Source organism: Heteronotia binoei, chromosome 5, assembly GCF_032191835.1.
Source record: "Heteronotia binoei isolate CCM8104 ecotype False Entrance Well chromosome 5, APGP_CSIRO_Hbin_v1, whole genome shotgun sequence".
NCBI classification, from domain to species: domain Eukaryota; kingdom Metazoa; phylum Chordata; class Lepidosauria; order Squamata; family Gekkonidae; genus Heteronotia; species Heteronotia binoei.
Window position 1 is genome coordinate 125,556,559 of NC_083227.1, and position 18,013 is coordinate 125,574,571.

General features: G+C 43.5%; 1 protein-coding gene across 2 annotated transcripts in view; it reads left to right on the forward strand.

The window, feature by feature from the left end:
- Positions 1-18,013, forward strand: part of CAMK2A (calcium/calmodulin dependent protein kinase II alpha) — a 206,655-nt gene that overhangs the window by 17,727 nt on the left and 170,915 nt on the right. The window lies entirely within an intron of this gene.

Below are 18,013 nucleotides of genomic sequence, written 5' to 3' on the forward strand. Positions count from 1 at the left end.
CTCCCAAAAGACAATCTATCAGTCCATAGTTGTGTGGTACTGATGTCACAGATTCATTTATACAAAGTATTATTGAGAGAAGACAGTGGGGGTGGGGGATGGGTACAAAGCAATTTTATAAATAAATCTCTCTGTGCCTTTCTGTGGATTGTCTTTGTACTATGTGTGTGGTCACTGAAAAGTCTGGATAGACAGTTACATTTTTTTTAAAGACAGCTACCTTTGATACAAAGGGGTCCGAGCGCACCTTGGAGCACACTTGTTCTAAAACTGTTTGCATGGCTGAATGCCAGCAGGGGTGTGTCACCCACACAGGCACTCACATGCAAACTGAAACACAGAGACAGTGAGTAGAAACTACAATATACAGTGTTCCATGCAATATGCTGTTGCACACATATTCTTCTGGTTACTTCCTGAGCACATACAACCTGAATCTTTTAGAGAAAAGAGGGAGACTCTTCTTTCCATCAACACTTAGACACAAGCTTTGTAACAGCTTCACCATGCAGGAGCCAATATTGTTTCCATCAGTAAATCCAACCAATGTGACTGACAGGTGTAATTGTCTACACCAGATGAGGATGAACTAATACTTTAATCACAGCTTTCAGATTTTAATACAGCTTTGTTCTGACAGTGTGGCCCTTTAAATGTAACCCGAGCTGCATGAGAACCATTTCTAGAAGCGGCTGTTATGTAGTTAGGGTAATGTGTAAAGGACCCTGGGGCTTGTATTTTAAGGGATGTCAGTTTAAGTAAAGCTAAACCCTGTGCCTGAACGGAGATATTTGAAGTTAGTACATGCTGTGCAAGACATAGAAGAGATACTCTGTAGACTCTATTCTACACCACAGGCAGATTCTAAGAACAGTTCTTCCTGTCACTTAAACCATCTGTGCCTATCATACAATGATATTTCACTTTCCCCTGCATTGAAACAGACCCTGTGAAATTCCCATAAGCTTGCTGACACAATTAAATTTGGTCCAAGACTATCCAGATCTGGTCCCAAATAGCTAAGCCGATCCTTTGCAGTACCGGAGGTTGAATCACATGGTGTTTCATTCATGCCCCATAAGAACATTGCTGCCACAGGACCACAAACAACTAAACTGAATATTATTCACAATGTATTCAACACCCAGACTAATTCATATTTTATGACTGTATATGTTGGGAAATATGTGGCAGGAAGTGACTAGACAGGTGGAACATCAGAGAGCCAATAGTCAGTGCAAAATAAATGTTTTCTCTGTTATCTCTTTCTTTCATTACTCTTGACTTCTTCAAAAGAGATCAGGATTTCATCCCTTGGTGTTTATATAGAGTTTTTTGTCAAATGAAAAATGAATCAACAGCCCATCATAATAGAAAAAGTATGTAAGCCACTGGTTTCCCGGTTACCTACCCACACATACCCCTACACCTGTCAATTCTTTTATTCAAAGGTACACTCCCCAATTAGCATTATGAGGGAAACATAGAATTGGGAATCTGGTAATGTGCATATCTATCCTAAATCTCATTCAGTTCAATGGAACCTGCTCCTCAGCAAGCAGAGAATTGCTCCAAGGTTCAGATATCACTATAGATGTTATGAAGTAAGCCCCTGTTGTTCCCACAGCCTTTGAATTATGGAGCTGAGAATACTGGCCTATCATATAAGGCTCCTGGCAAGATCAGTAAGCTATTGAACATAGAGCATTTTGAACCCCTCACATGTCCTATGTAAATAGACAACCTTTTTCTTCATTGTGAATAAGTAGCACAAGGTCTTGTAGCTGTACAGCAGAAGAATTAAAGCACTTTTTGCCAGATTCTCAGCTTGCACTGGTGGCTGATGGGGTGTAAGATGATGCAATCACGCAGGAACATGTTAATGGTCATTTTAATAAACATATGGTAACTTTTAGGAGAAAACAAATACGGGAACACAATGTCTACCAGAGCCCTTCATGCCAGTTCCTCTAGCCCAGAGGTGCAGAACTCATTTCTTATGAGGACTAGACAGGCCTTGAATTCAGCAGGAGCTCACAGCAGCACAGATCCTGAACCTTTCTGATGGCCCTCCTTCTCCACTCCACCTACCTTGTCCACTGAATAGTAGGTGCAACTGCATAACAAACCCTGGTTTAGGAGAGTGGTCAGCCAGCTAGCCACCAGGAGCTTTGCTACACCCCCAGCAGGCCTCATTAACCCCTGGAGAATCCCACACCACCCTTTCTCTACTTCTTATGTGATCTGGGGCAGTGGGTGGCTTGCTGGCCTTTTGACCGTGGGGCCCCAGCCAAGGAGAGCCCCAGGTGAGTGAGGCCTGCTTGGGCTGGTTGGATTTCTAGCCAGCCCAAGCAGGTCTCACTCACCCGAGACTCTCTTTTCTTGCATCAGGTTGCTTTTGGCTAGTGGGGGTGGTGGGATGGCATATGCTAATGAGCTCCACCACCTATTTTCTGCAAAATGACCCCTGCATACGCCACACTAAAAATCTCTCTCTCTCTCTCTTGTACTGCTCATACAGTTTGCACCTTGTGACAGTAGCTTAAGCTGACAGAGAGTTTCATAGCTGAATGGGGATTGGAAGTTTGGTTATCCCTGATTTTAGTCTGACACTAACTATTACACAACACCGCTTCCATTATCAAGTTGCTATGTGTATACTTTATTAGAACATCAGCCTTTTATCTGCCATTTTGTTCTCAAGCTGGATTTGAATAAGGAAGAACTTTTAATATGAAAATTTTCCCCATGAAAGAAAGCAATAAATCAATTGGATAACAGCTAGGTACGTGTGGGACAGAACAGAGGGGTGGGGAGAGTTCCCACTTCAGTCACGTCTCAAAGATAATTGTGTGTCTGTATGAAAACTGAATACAGCTTGTATTCTGAAAGCATAGATATTATCCTGTATTTGACTGTGGTTTGTAGAGGAAACAATGCCCAGTGAAAATGTAGGGTGATAAGGACTACTTGCAGCTCTGGTTATGAATGGCATAACCTTTCAAGATAGGCAGGTGATAGTGAGAAGCACACAGTACTAGTCTGCCATCATGATTTGTCAGCAAGTTGTGGATGTTCATGCAACATTAAGATGATTCAACGTCTGAATTTGGAGTGTTATTCCAGAAAGCTAAAATATTCCTTTAGGGAAGCATGTGCTTAGGCCCTGCCTTTTCCGTAAGGGGTCCACACACTGCTTCTAAGTACTGTGTGTATCTTTACTCCATCTAAAACTCATATGTAGCAAAGGTGAGTTGCCTGGAACTGATGGAGTTTCCAGGGATGAGTCGTTGGTGTCTGAGGATATAGAGGAGGAGATATTGCCAGGAACAGAGAATAGAGGAAGTGGTTCTCTAGTAGGGTTGCCAGCTTTGGGTTGGAAAATATCTGGAGTCTTTGGAGGTGGAGCCAGGAGTGAGAGGGGAGGGGCCTCCACATGGTACAATGTCATAGATTCCCCCCTTCAAGAAGATGAATAAGATATTGGATGTATATCCCGCCCTCCAATCCAAAGAGTCTCAGAGTGGCTCACAATCTCCTTTACTTTCCTCCCCCACAACAGGCACCCTGTGAGGTGGGTGGGGCTGGAGAGGGCTCTCACAGCAGCTGCCCTTTCAAGGACAACTTCTGCCAGGGCTATGGCTGACCCAGGGCCATTCCAGCAAGTGCAAGTGGAGGAGTGGGGAATCAAACCCGGTTCTCCCAGATAAGAGTCCGCGCACGTAACCACTACACCAAACTGGCTCTCCTACATCAAAGTAGCCATTTTCTCCAGGGGAGCTGATCTCTGCCAACTGGAGTTCAGTTGTAATAGCGGAATATCTACATGCCCCACCAGGAGGCTGGCAACCCTTTTTCCAGGGTTCATATGAGGAAGTTTCAGTCCAGAGTGAGAGGAGGTTTCTTCATTTCTCATGGTCTTTATGCCTCAGGATCACCACTGGATAGAGAAGAGTCCTAGCCCATGACAGATACATTTCTGATTGTCATTGTAAACCTCCGACTTCTTAAATTTGAGATTGCTTCAAGTGTTTGAAAGAGGATTTGCTACAACCTGGTTGCCCTTTGTTAGAATTTGGCATCCAGCCAAGAGTCAGGCTTCCAGTTCAATGCTAAGAACACTTTCCTGAAAGCAAGCCTCATTGAATGGATCTGAGTAGAAGTTTAAGTAGACCATTCTAGAATGTCTCTCTTCATGTAGCAAGTTTTCAGGTAGAGAGGTATTGTTTTCAGATTTTTCTGGTAATCAAGGTGTGTACCAAATTCCAGTTTTCTCTCGTTCTTTGAACTATGACAACTGTTTCGTCCCATACTCACAAACAAGGCCTAAGTATCTCTCACTATGCCTTAGGGTTGCCAAGCCCCCGGGCTGGCAGGGGTTCTCCCTTTTTGGAGGTTCCCAACCTGCCGGCTCGCATTGGGCAGGCGGGGGGAACCTCCACTGATGTTGCTGGTGCGATGATATAATCCAGAAGTGACATCATCGCTCCAGCGACAGTGCTTGCCGGCTGCTCTAGGCGTTTCCGGGAAAACTCTATGGTTTTCCCAGATGCTCTAGCAATTTGGGAGGAAAAACTCTAAGGTACAAAAGTCCCCTTGGGGGACTTGGGAACCCTACTGTCCCTCCATATACTGGAGTCCTAAGCAGAGTTACAGTCTTCTAAGTGTATTAAAGTCAATGGGCATAGAAGGGTATAACAGCTTAGAATTGCACTGAGAGTAACTTAAAAAAATTATAGGTGCTTAAAGCAGAGCCTTTGTCATTCTGACTGTCTAAGATTGTCAACATTCTGGAGAAAATTGCACTATAACAGAGGCTGAATGGAATATTATTTACCAGAGCATGTTACTTATTATTTCCATGCCACCAAATGTATCTCCTGCCAATTTCATCTCATTAAACCTCTGTTAAAGAGACAGGACTTTTTTTCTCCAGGTTGTTGGTAACCCTACTACAATCTAAGTTTATTTTCAATATGCTTAACTATTAGGGCCAAACTAGACATTACAATGTCCAAAAGTCTGACCTGTAGACACCACTGCCTTTTAGAGCTGAACTCAGATGTTTAAAAATGCTGTGAGGCTGGGCAGAGAAGAGAAACCAAGCACTCTTGTCGAAACAAGTGCCAAAACATCCCTTCCAACCATGTGGGGTGGGGTGTGAGACTCCTGGCCAGATCAGGATTTGGCCCTTTTTTGTTGTTGTTGTTGAAAAAGCCCAGCGGGAACTGTTGTTGAAAAAGCCCAGCATATTAGGCCACACCCCCTGACATCACCGGAAGTGACATCACCCATTCAGTAGGATACTTTCCGCATATTGACACAGAACAGTACAGCGCCATCAGCTGCATTTCATGGATGTGTGTTCTCACACAGCCCAATTAGAGACCTTGTTCCCCTCCGCAACAGGTCTGGAAAGAGAGAAAGCAACATGCAGTGGCAGGCCAAACTTTTCCTGGGAGGGGGCTAGGACTGCCAAGCTCCCAGTCCAGGTGGGGAACCTCCCCCTACATTGCTAATGTGATGACATCACCTGGAAGTGACATCATCAAAATGACGGCGCCCGTGTGGTGTTTTTGGGAAACACCAAAGACTGAGAGAGCGAGAGGCGCGGAGCCACCCATGAGTGCCCCCTCTAGGGCTGCCAAGTCCCCATCTTCCCATAGTGGAAGTGATGTCATCAAAATGGCGGCACCTGTGTGGGGCTGCTCTAGGTGTTTTCAGGAAAACTCTATGGTTTTCCTGGACGCTCTAGCCATTTGGGAGGGAAAACTCTATGGTACAATAGGCACCATGGAGTTTTTACTTCCCAAAGGCTAGAGCATCTGGGAAAACCATAGCGTTTTCCCGGAAAAGCCTAGAGCAGCCTCACATAGGTGCCGCCATTTTCATGACATCACTTCTGCTATGGGAAGCTGGGGACTTGGCAACCCTAGAGGGGGAACTCAAGGGTGGCTCCGTGCTTCTTGCTCTCTTTGCAAGCCTGTTGGAGGCTGGAGGTGGCAGAGGGAATGGAGAACGCAGTCTGGAAGTGCATGGCTGCCTAGTGCCTTCCCTCTGCCAGAGACCTTTTTTTGAGCTGAAGCCTTGGCCAAACCAGACCAAACTGTGTTCCTGTGTGTATCTACTAAAAAAAGCCCTGCCCCTTTGGCTTTTTAAATGGTTGGAGTACAGTTCTAAAATGATGGTGGTGTCCACAGCATACACTGTAATTTCTAGTTTGGCCCTTGGTAAACAGCATTCCCGTTTCTTCAGATTTCTGAATCCAAACAGGTTTGATTTTTTTCTCATGATCCTTTAACATTAGCAGAACTGAGGTCTGGCCTTTTTTACTGAGAGCCTGTTCTCAATATAATTTGCATTTCCATAGCAACTAGTCTCCACAAGTTAGAGAAACCTGTGGCAGATGGGCTAGTAAGTGCTCCCCCCTCTTCTGCAAGAAGACTTTGTTTTCATAAAAATGGTATGTATATCCTGTAGGGCTTAGTCTTATTGTTTTAAAATAAAGTCATCTAGACTTTTGGTACAAAAAAATCCTTCAGGGGGAAAAACACTTTTAGAATCATGTGAAGCTATTGTATGTTATGAGGGAAAGAGAAGGAGGAAATCTGGAGTTCCTATTTTTTGTGTAGCAATCATAATATGAAGTTTTTGCCTAATCACTGTACATAGGAATGTACAATAATGCAAAATATGTGATATGATGTCACAGCACTGTAGGTTTCCCTGTCCTCACTATGCTTCATTGGTGAAGCTTCACATGGTTCTAAAAGTGGTTCCCCCCTTCCCCCTGGGATAAAACCTGGCAGGTGCCAGAATTTATGTTTCTGCTTATGCTTCTTCTGAGGAGTTCAAGGTGATGTTTTAGCTGCACAGCAATTCTATATGAGAAGCTAGTCTGAGAGCGAGAGAGAGTAGTTTGACCAAAGTCATTCAGTAAGCCTTATAGCTCAGTGGGGATGTGAACCCAATTTTTTTGTGCCAAATCTGAAACTGTCCCACACCGGAATAACACAGCTACTGTAGAAATATGGATGCAGACAAGCTCTATTAACTATTTAAACTTGCAAAGGCCTTGGTAAGCTCCACAGAAATTCTATGATTGCCATCACTCCTTCCACCCACCTGCCCTCCCACCTAGCCAGTTATTAGAACCTGTTGTGTGAAGAAAGTGTCACTGAATGATTCTCACATCCCCCTCTCCTGCTATTGGAAAGGCAGATGTGATTAAGATAAAGGCACAGAAAAAAAAAAGCCTTAAAAGATGGGAAATGGATCAGTAGCCCCTCCACAGAAACACAATGAAATATTTATTTCCCTTCATCCAAATTAAGTCCTTGGTCCTCTGGGTGAATGGGGTATTAATAGTGCAGATCGTACATAGGCAAAGAACAATTCTTAGGCTCCCACAGAGAAGAGAGCCAGCAAGTAGCCAGTCCCCTCTGCCTAGTTATTGCAGCTACCTCATTTCTTTAGAAAGCCCTTTTTTCTCCCAACCCCACTCACTGCAGGTCTGGCTGCCATGTGACCCAGAACGATGCTTTCCAGCAGGGACTTTTTGTGCGTGGGCATGTTTCAAAATGCAGATTTCAATGAACCTTTTTTTGCTTTGTTCCTCACACCCTGTTGGTTTGCCATTTAACTAAAGATTCATATTCAGAGACTCAAATTGCCCTCCTCCTCTCAGCCCCACCAGGAAAATCAGTTATTCACTCTTCTCCTCAGAAGCCCTGGAGCCTCTTTCCTGTATTTATCCCTCCCCCCCCCCTCCACCTCAGAGTACAGAGTGGGGAGTTTTTCCTGGGCTGAATAGACCTGGAAGAGATATAACTAGAAGGGGCATGGCTTTTGCTTTGCTTGCAACATGGAAGTCTGGTGAGAAGCATAATTCTTTCATCCCATCTCTGAAATATAGTTTTACAGGTGGAGGACTCATAGATGGGAAAAATCTCATTCTCCATCTCTCTCTTTTTTCCTCTCCCCCACCCAGCATGTCTGCAGCCTCTCCCTTCCCCACCCACTCTTTCTGATTCTCCCTCTGGTGTTTTCTTCCCCACCCTCACTCACCCATCTTTTTCTGTTCCCTTTGCCCATATCTTCAGCCTTCCTTATTAATTTTTTTTGCTCTTCCCCTTCTATACATCCACTCCTTCCTGTCTTTTATCTTTTAAAGTCTGTTTATCTAGGGACGAAGTCAGAAAATTCTTGTTGGTGAAACATTGGGAAATTTGGAATTTCAATTTCCGGGGGTGGGGGGTTGGGGCTGGGGCCCAGCCAGAGACATTTGATCCATGACATCATAGGGAGGAGCCAGTGACATCACAGGGAGAAGCCTCCATTATCACTACCTATGAATTTATGGAGAAGCTCCCTCCCCATAAATTTAGGGAACACTCCCCCCCCCCCCCGCTCCAACAATGTCCATAGACCGGGCCAAACCCAAGAAAAGGTGGGAGTTGGCCAGTGGAATAACACAGTGGGTAAGATGTGTAAATCACAGTAAATTGGTATACAGATAATAAAGCAGTCAACAAATGTGAGAACTGAGTTGGAGCCCAGTGGCACCTTTAACACCAACAAAGTGGTGTCTATAGCCCCTTCACAGTGCTTTCTTACCTTTTGATATTTTTTCAGACACTAGCATTTCTGGGGTTACACACACACAAATATTTCTCTGACGTGAGGCATGGATTTTTTTTTTGCTAGGGGGTAGGATGGGGTATAAATTGAGATGAGGAGGAAAAAGGAGAAGGAGGAGGAGGATATTATTTTTGGATTTATATCCCGCCCTATACTCTGAATCTCAGAGTGGTCACAATCTCCTTTACTTCCACCCCTCTCACAACAGACATCCTGTGAGGTAGATGGGGCTAAGAGAGCTCTTACAACAGCTGCCCTTTCAAGGACAACTCCTACGAAAGCGATGATTGACCCAAGGCCATTCTAGCAGCTGCAAGTGGAGGAGTGGAGAAATCAAACCCAGTTCTCCCCGATAAGAATCCGTGCACTTAACTATTGCACCAAACTGGCTGTCACCAACTACATGTTGGGTTCAGCATATGCTACAGTTTATCAGGGAAGCTGTTGATACCTAAATCATTCCGTTTTCACTTGCACTCAGAAATCAAACCTTCATTTCATTTCGTGTATTCAACATATCCTGACCAACCAACAAAATGGGCTCAGGATGGCTCACATCATAAAACCAACAGCAGCAAAACAATAAATAAGATCAATGATTAATAGCAAAAAAAAGAGGCTCATATCAGATAAAATAAGTGTGTGTATAATCTAAATGAAACAGTGTACATGTACACAAAAGCTGATGCCCAGAATAAAACTTGGTTGGTTCTTAAAAGTGGCACTGACCTAAAATTTTGTTCTGCTGTTTCAGACCCCACCTGAATCCATTAGGAAATTTTTAAAAGCCTCTGATCTTCATGTCCACCCACATGCAATCTCACTTTCCCCCAAAATGTAAATTGGAACCAAGCAAGAATGTTGAATCCACCAAAGAGAGCCTGCAGTCAGTACATTAAAAGTGGGTGTAGGCTATCTTGGAAAATAGACACCGAACTTATATGGATTGATATGTGTTGGATATCAATACTTTAGTAATTAATCCAGAGAATCCAAAGATACAACTGAAAACTTTTGCAAATCTCAATTTTTTTACAATATCAAGAGCCCTTCAACATTCTAGATTTGCTGGATGGATGAAAAAAAGTCACCTTTCCTAGCTCTCAAGAGGTCTGTATCTCATGTGTGCTGCAAGAGCTATGCCAGGAAAGAAAGTGACCAGGTCTGCCAATGTATTGATTTACCCAATTAGAACTTACCAACACTGGTTAATATGCATATTGACACCTAACTTCTGGCGGGAGAAGCTCAATTAGCATTTCTAAGGAGCTGAGACTGTAAAGGTATTACATCACTTTGCAGCCCAGAGGGGAAATCACACATAGACTCTACCACCCATTCATGCCTTTGAAGGCAAATTGGAAGCCCCCAAGTCCTGTGTTGGTTGCTCAGCGGGGACTTAGCGCCTGCCGGGAAAATTGAGCCCATGTAGTTTACGCCTATGAATTTGGGGGTGGGCCGTGCTGCAGCTCCTGCACTAAGAACAGCTCCCCTTCCCAACCATTAGCATTGGGAGCCAGTGGGTGCCTCTGCCAAGCTCTTGGCTGCCTAGGCCAGGCGATATCTGGTGGACTGGATCCACACCAGCAAAGTGCCTCCACCACCATGGCAACTGCTGCTGCAGCAACAGCACCATCACCGGCGTCAGCATGGCCACCTTGCCTAGCATATCCCAGTGCCCATGGCCACAACAGCAACAGCAAGAGGTTCTTCCACCACTGGCCATTCCCAGTGGCAGCTGCCTATGCCAGCTAGGGGAAGGAATGCTGGATGACCACATGCTGCTGCCCCCCTTAAAATTGAGCCAAGCACAGAGCAAAGTATGGAGGATGTGACACTTAAAAGCCCAGTGAGGGGATGCGGTGCCAGCTCTTTGCCAACTGACAGAATAATTTGCCACCCCACTAGCCGAGGAGAGAGCATGCCCCCCACCTATCTACCTCCCTGGCAGAGCAAGAGTGTGGGCTGGGCTGCTTGTGCTGCAGTCACAGTGGCAGCAGGAGCCAAGCACCTGGAATCAGTCTGGCTACTTGTTTCTAAAGTTTACAACCCTCCCTCCCCCCAAGTTTTCAGAAAAGAAAAATTGGAGCGTGTGGAGGGAGAGTCAGGGACATGTGGCTACAGTATGCCCCACTGAGGCTATGGGTCTGTGTCTCTCCCTCCCCCAAACCCACAGAGGCGTACACTCTTTGGCACTGCCCCCACTATTAATATGTAGTTTCATAGAAAGGGGTACTTCTGAGGTGAGAGTGCTTCTGCCTGCAGCTTCAAGCCCTCCAGTGCCTCAGGGAAAATGACCTTTAACATCCATTTCAAATATTCCCAACAGCAATCAAAACACAGACGCACAGCCAATTAATATAAACACAGTTCCTCCATCTAGTAATCAGGATAAAAAAATTTCAAACCTAGAATATTTATATGTAGTTTTATAAAGGAGTACTTCTGTCCTCCAAATGCTCACGAAAGAGTGCAGCTTTTCCCCCCTATAAGGAATACACCAACTCTTTACCTCCACCTAGTGGATTGGGGGTTATATTGGCAATGAGATCTCATAACACAGGCCTATTATGCACTGGCGTTTCCCCTCGTTTTCACCACACATGTCCGTCAGATTTTTTCTGTTGTCCTGCATTGATTTTCCTCTCTTTAATGCTTCATTCACTTTCTGGTTTCTGTTTCCTCACGTTTTTGAGAGTGCCTTTGTGCCAATTTTCCCCTTGTTTCACTTCCAAGGCAAAGGTCATTCAAAAGCAAACAGATTTCCTTGGATCCCCCTCTGCCCTTTTGCCACCCCTCAAAGGTCACTCCCCACCCAGATTAAGGTCATTCCACCCACTCTGCACATTCCACCATTCTCCCTCCTTCACTGGTATACAAACTACATTTCCCCTCATTTTGAAATTGTTAATATTTTTTGAAAAGCAGCATGAGTCTAGTTATATGAGACTACCACTAGTATCAGATCACTGAATAAAAACAATTAAAACAATGGGGGAAGTTTAAAAGGAGCTGCATGATGTTTAGTTCCTTGCTGGGATTGATTTGGAAAAGGGATTGGCGAGGAGGCAAAAGGCAGCATCCCCAGTGCAAAAAGGAGAAAAAAGAAAAAAAGGATTTAAGTGCTGTATACAAACAAAATAAAGGAATCATCAGCACAGAATGAAATTGACATGAGATGTAAAGGGAAAGAGACACTGGGATGGGAAGCTTGGCCTATACACGACTTCAGTTCCTGCAACAGACAGTAGGAGTGTCTAGCTGTGTTGCAGGATCTGAATTTAGAACAGTTTGCACAGTGCTCATTTGAATCCAGGGTTTGGAATGCTGCGTTTAATCTGAGACTAAAAGTCTTTTTTTCCCCTTTGGTATGCGGGGGGGGGGGGGAGGGGGCAGGCTTCTGCATTGTCATATGTGGCTTGGGAGCCACATATGGCTCTTTCACACATAATGTGTGGCTCTCAAAGTCCCCACTTCCCTGTTGGTTGGCTTGGAGAAGGCATTTCTCTCATCAAGCCAGCCTGTGTAGAATGCATTTTAAATTAAAGTTGCTTTTTTTTTCATCTCTCTCTCCCTCTTCCCGTCTATTTTCCTTCCTTCCTTCCTTCCTTGTGCCTCCTAGACATCTGACATCTATTCTATATGGCTTTTACGACAAGCAAGTTTAGCTACCCCTGCTCTAAAGAAGTGCTTGGGAGATGTGTGTAGATAGCAGGCTTGAATTTCTTGACCTTTCCCTCATAAAGCTAAAGAATATGGATTACCAGGAATCATCAGGATGAGTGTGACTGACCTTGACCATGCCAGCACGCTAATCCAGGCAAGACATGTATGCTCCACTTTAGCACTAGGGATTCCTCCCTCTATGACCCTTCTCTCGTATTTGAAACTCCTTACAATACCTAGTCACAGGCATGCTTTTATGGTTGCCAGATTGAATGTTCTGCCAACAGCATAACTGACAGAATAATTTGCTAAAATCCTATTTTCGGAATGCTTCTATGACTGTGTATCTGGTGCAATAGAGACTGTAGACCACCTTTTGTTATTCTGTGATCAATGATTTGTGCCTAGGGCTCCCTGGACCCCTATTCTGTCCAGGTATCAGCTTGAGTGCCGGTGGTATCTTTATTGCTAGCAGATTTTTATCCAGAGATATCTTGATCCGTTGCAAAATATTTGACAATAATAATCTCTTTAAATTGCTGATAAAATGATTTTTATCCTGCTGACCACATGAGAAACTGTATAGATTCACTCATTTATTTTATCCAGTGTGTTTTAGACTTTTATGAGATTCAGTGTATTTTATTGCTCTGCATTTTGCTGTTTGCTGGTTTTGTCATGTTTTGTAACGTTTGTTTTTAACTTGTTGTGATGTATCACTTTTATGCTCAAGGCCTTTGGTCATACAAACTTAATAATGAGGGAAAGGAATGGGAAGCCTAAATCTTTGAAAACATTTCCCCCTTTAATGCTTTAGTGAACAAATTTTTTTTTGGGGGGACCACTTTGGCAGTCTCTGGAAGCCTAACATTAAAATGGTAGCTGAGCCATATGGATCTTCTGTGAACCACTGAACTTAAAAATCACTCGGGATTGATCCATTTGGAGGAAGAGTGCAATCTGCACAGAACAGGCTTTTAATAACTGCCAAAATCACCACTAGTGCACAGGATCAACTTAGAGAATCACAAAAAGAAAACCATGCAAATTTGAAAAGGACAGGAAAATAGCATTACTATGCAGCTGCACTATAGGGCATCAACGAAAATCCCCCCCTTTTAAATTTAGTGGTACATGCCTAAAAATGTTCTCCAGAGCTTCTGCCAGAGGATTCCTCCCCCATACAAATTGCAGCCCTGTGCAAAATGTGGCGGAGTTGCAGCTGACTTTGCACAGGCACATGGCACACACACATTGCTAATTACAGCTTGCAATGCCAATGTCAGTGGGTTCTACTATGCATTCTGTACACTCAACGTGTTTCCCCATATTATTGTGTGACTCCCATTTTGACAGTGGCCAATATCACAACAGAAAATCCCCTTGAGCGTGACAATATGGAAAGCAGGGCCGCTTGTTTGTTTCAGGAAAAGTCTGGTCAGTTTCAACAGTGCATTTCCCCCCCCCCCCTTTGCCTGTGTTCAGTTCTGTTCCCTTTCATTCAGTGAACTAACACTAACATGCATGCACAAAACCTGAACCATGAGGGTTAAAATAGAAGGCACTTGCTGGATGCTACTATGCAGCTATGATAGGGCAATTGTGTAATTTAAAAAAAAATGAATGCCACCCCCCACATGTTACAAGTGACATTCCACCTCTGGTTTAGAAAGGTGCATTTTAGAAATTGTAGTTGCAGAATAAATACAATGAAGGAAATAGTATGGTGCAGAAGTTGGGAACAGAATCCAAAATCAAGATTAAAGGTTTACTGCTCTGAAAATCTACAGTAAGATGTATATGGACAATGGGCCATAGTCTCTTGAAATGGTGATGGTAATGACATTATTTTCTTAAAGAATCAGGCATTGCTTCTATAATTTTAGGGGGAGGGGTGCCAAAACTCTAGAATGTATTTTTATTTTACATTTCTTCTTTCACAAACCTCGTGCCTCTTTCACACTATTAGAATAATGTCTCTATTGTTCAGAATTATAATCATAAAAAGAATATTACCAATATCACACCAGAGATATAGTATATCTGTATATTCCAAATATGAAGCCAATGTATGCCTATTATCATAATGTCTGAAAAGTGGTTTGTTTCTTCTCCTGACAACATTGTGGCATTTATTTTAATCAACCCAGAATTCTGAGTAAGATCTCTGTTTCATGAAAGAAGCCCATTCCAAGTAATGGGTATAACCTTTCCAATATGACATGGATAGATTTGTGGTAAATAGAGTTTGCATTTATAAACCAGGTGAAGAATGGGCCCAGCTTTGCTGTTTGAAAAACAGGCTGGTATAGTGGCCAAGAGTGCCTTCTATCAGCTGCATTTGTTCCACAAGCTCTCTAATTTCTTTGATACAGCAGCCCAGTCATTGCCAGAGTCTAGCCAACATAAACATATCTTGCCTATTTTAAAACAGCTAAATTGGCTGCAAGTTTGTGTCTGAGTTTAAATCAAGGTACTGGTTACCCTTCACATCTAAGGCCCACATATCTAAAGGATTAGCTCCAGAACATCCCTCTCTTATTCGTGATGGAAGCAAAGGTTTACTTATGAGAAGACAGGAAAGTTCAGTTAGCACAAATAGAGAAGGTGGGAAATATGCCCTGTTACCAAACAAAAATTTGCTATCTTTATCAGCCATTCTCAGGCCTTGCAAACTGAGGTCCATGGTTTCTTTTATTTAGTCAATCTATCTCATGTTGGGTCTTCCTTTTTTCTTACTGCCTTCTAGTATTATTGCCTTTTCCAGTGCCTCTTGTCTTCTCATAATGCCACCGAAGAATGATAAGCCTCAGTTTAGCCATTTTATCTTCTAGGGAGATTTCAGGCTTGATTTGATCTAGAACCCACTTATTTGTCTTTCTGATGGTTTGCAGTGTCCATAAAGCTTTCCTCCAATACCACATTTTAAAGGAATCTACTTGCTTTCTGTTAACTCTTTTCATTGTCCAACTTTCACACCCATATATAGAAATGGGGAATACTAAGGCATGAATTAACTTGATCTTGGTCACCAGCAACACACCCTTACATTTAAGGATCTTTTCTAGCTCCCTCATGGCTGCCCTCCCCAGTTTCAATCTCCTTCTGATTTCTTGGGTGCAGTCTTCCTTTTGGTTGATGATGGAGCCAAGGAATAGACAATCTTGAACAATTTCAATTTCTTCATAATCAGCTTTTAAGTTGTGTAATTCTTAGCTCTATAACCTACTCAGGTCAGATATCCACTATTTATTGTGGCTATACAGCACAGCAGAAAATTCTATAGAAAATTCAGCAATAAAAAGGGGGTGGCTTATACAAAAAATCACATTGATGTTTATCTTTCCTTCAATGAAATGCATTACTATTGGCAAATGATACCATTTGTTCTGGGAACATTTAATGAGACAGAAGGTTCTTAATGCTTTCCACCAATGGAAAAATGTCACCATTCAGGAAAAGGCTGTGAAAAATTGGAAGAGGAACATACCAAATGTTTGACTAAAGGAAACAAATTGTCACTTTCTGTTATTGGGCTTTTTCTCCCTTGCACTCATACTGCTGTTCTCCTGCAAATGTCCTTTCAAGTGGGAATATGACTCTGGCTGTATCTAATCATGACCATTTCTGTTTAGAGAGATACACCTTATGTTTCCACTCAAAACAGTAATTATTTCACACTTAATCCTCAAAACATTGGGCTAGAGAATGTAGGAAATTCAGATTCAAATTCCCACTTAGATAGGAAGCAGATTGGGTTCACATGACAACTCCGTAAGGAGCTATAGGGGTTGCTATGTGGGTAAAATGGGCAGATTTCACAATATGCTGCTCTGAGCTTCTTTTTGGATGGGTGGGAGTGCATCTTATCTCTGTAGTAACCAGTTCTTCTGATGGCTTCATCTCTTTGTTATACTTAATATAAATCAAAAGGTGGGATCACACTGGGAATTTGGCATGGCAGTATCCCAGCTTTGAAAAAGTTGGTGCTCTTTGATGCATGCTGAGGCAATCACATAACCCCCGCCCAGCTTCCAGGAGAGGCATGGGTTGCACTTGTGCAAGAGGAGCATTCAGACTGCTTGTACACACATGGGGTGGGTGCATCATGTGCCCCAGCTGTCCAGACAGCCAGGAAACACACCCTGCATGCACTTTAGAGATTTGCTGCTGGCAGATGGCACACGTTAAATCTGGAGGGGAGGTGTGGCTAGGTTGGGCCAAATCTCTCATGTGATCTCAGCCAAAGTGATTCTTAAAAACTTGACTCCAGTTTGTGGCAGGCATTGTGCTGAAGATAAAGTTGAAGTGGAGTGTTGGCTATGGAAAGGGGTGGACATAGGGAAGAGATGGTGCAGCAAGGGAGACAGGGGGGATATAAGAATGCATATAAGAATATAAGAGTAGTGAGATGGGAATGAGCTGCAACCCCTCTTCCCCTGTTCATCTCACCTCAGTCCTTCATGTGGAATTTTGAGGCCATACAGTTACACTAAACACATTCCAGGAGGCACATTGATGAACACAGGTTATTGAGGAAGACTCAGCATGGGTTCTGTAAGGGAAGATCTTGCCTCACTAACCTGTTACATTTCTTTGAGGGGGTAAACAAACTTGTGGACAAAGGAGACCCGATAGATGTTGTTTACCTTGACTTCCAGAAAGCTTTTGATAAAGTTCCTCATCAAAGGCTCCTTAGAAAGCTTGAGAGTCATGGAGTAAAAGGACAGGTCCTCTTGTGGATCAAAAACTGGCTGAGTAATAGGAAGCAGAGAGTGAATATAAATGGGCAGTCTTCACAGTGGAGGACGGTAAGCAGTGGGGTGCCGCAGGGCTCGGTACTGGGTTCCATGCTCTTTAACTTGTTCATAAATGATTTAGAGTTGGGAGTGAGCAGTGAAGTGGCCAAATTTGCGGATGACACTAAATTGTTCAGGGTGGTGAGAACCAGAGAGGATTGTGAGGAACTCCAAAGGGATCTGTTGAGGCTGGGTGAGTGGGCGTCAACGTGGCAGATGCGGTTCAATGTGGCCAAGTGCAAAGTAATGCACATTGGGGCCAAGAATCCCAGCTACAAATACAAGTTGATGGGGTGTGAACTGGCAGAGACTGACCAAGAGAGAGATCTTGGGGTCGTGGTAGATAATTCACTGAAAATGTCAAGGCAGTGTGCGTTTGCAATAAAAAAGGCCAACGCCATGCTGGGAATTATTAGGAAGGGAATTGAAAACAAATCAGCCAGTATCATAATGCCCCTGTATAAATCGATGGTGCGATCTCATTTGGAGTACTGTGTGCAGTTCTGGTCGCCGCACCTCAAAAAGGATATTATAGCATTGGAGAAAGTTCAGAAAAGGGCAACTAGAATGATTAAAGGGCTGGAACACCTTCCCTATGAAGAAAGGTTGAAACGCTTAGGGCTCTTTAGCTTGGAGAAACGTCGATTGAGGGGTGACATGATAGAGGTTTACAAGATAATGCATGGGATGGAGAAAGTAGAGAAAGAAGTACTTTTCTCCCTTTCTCACAATACGAGAACTCGTGGGCATTCGATGAAATTGCTGAGCAGACAGGTTAAAACGGATAAAAGGAAGTACTTCTTCACCCAAAGGGTGATTAACATGTGGAATTCACTGCCACAGGAGGTGGTGGCGGCCACAAGCATGGCCACCTTCAAGAGGGGGTTAGATAAAAATATGGAGCAGAG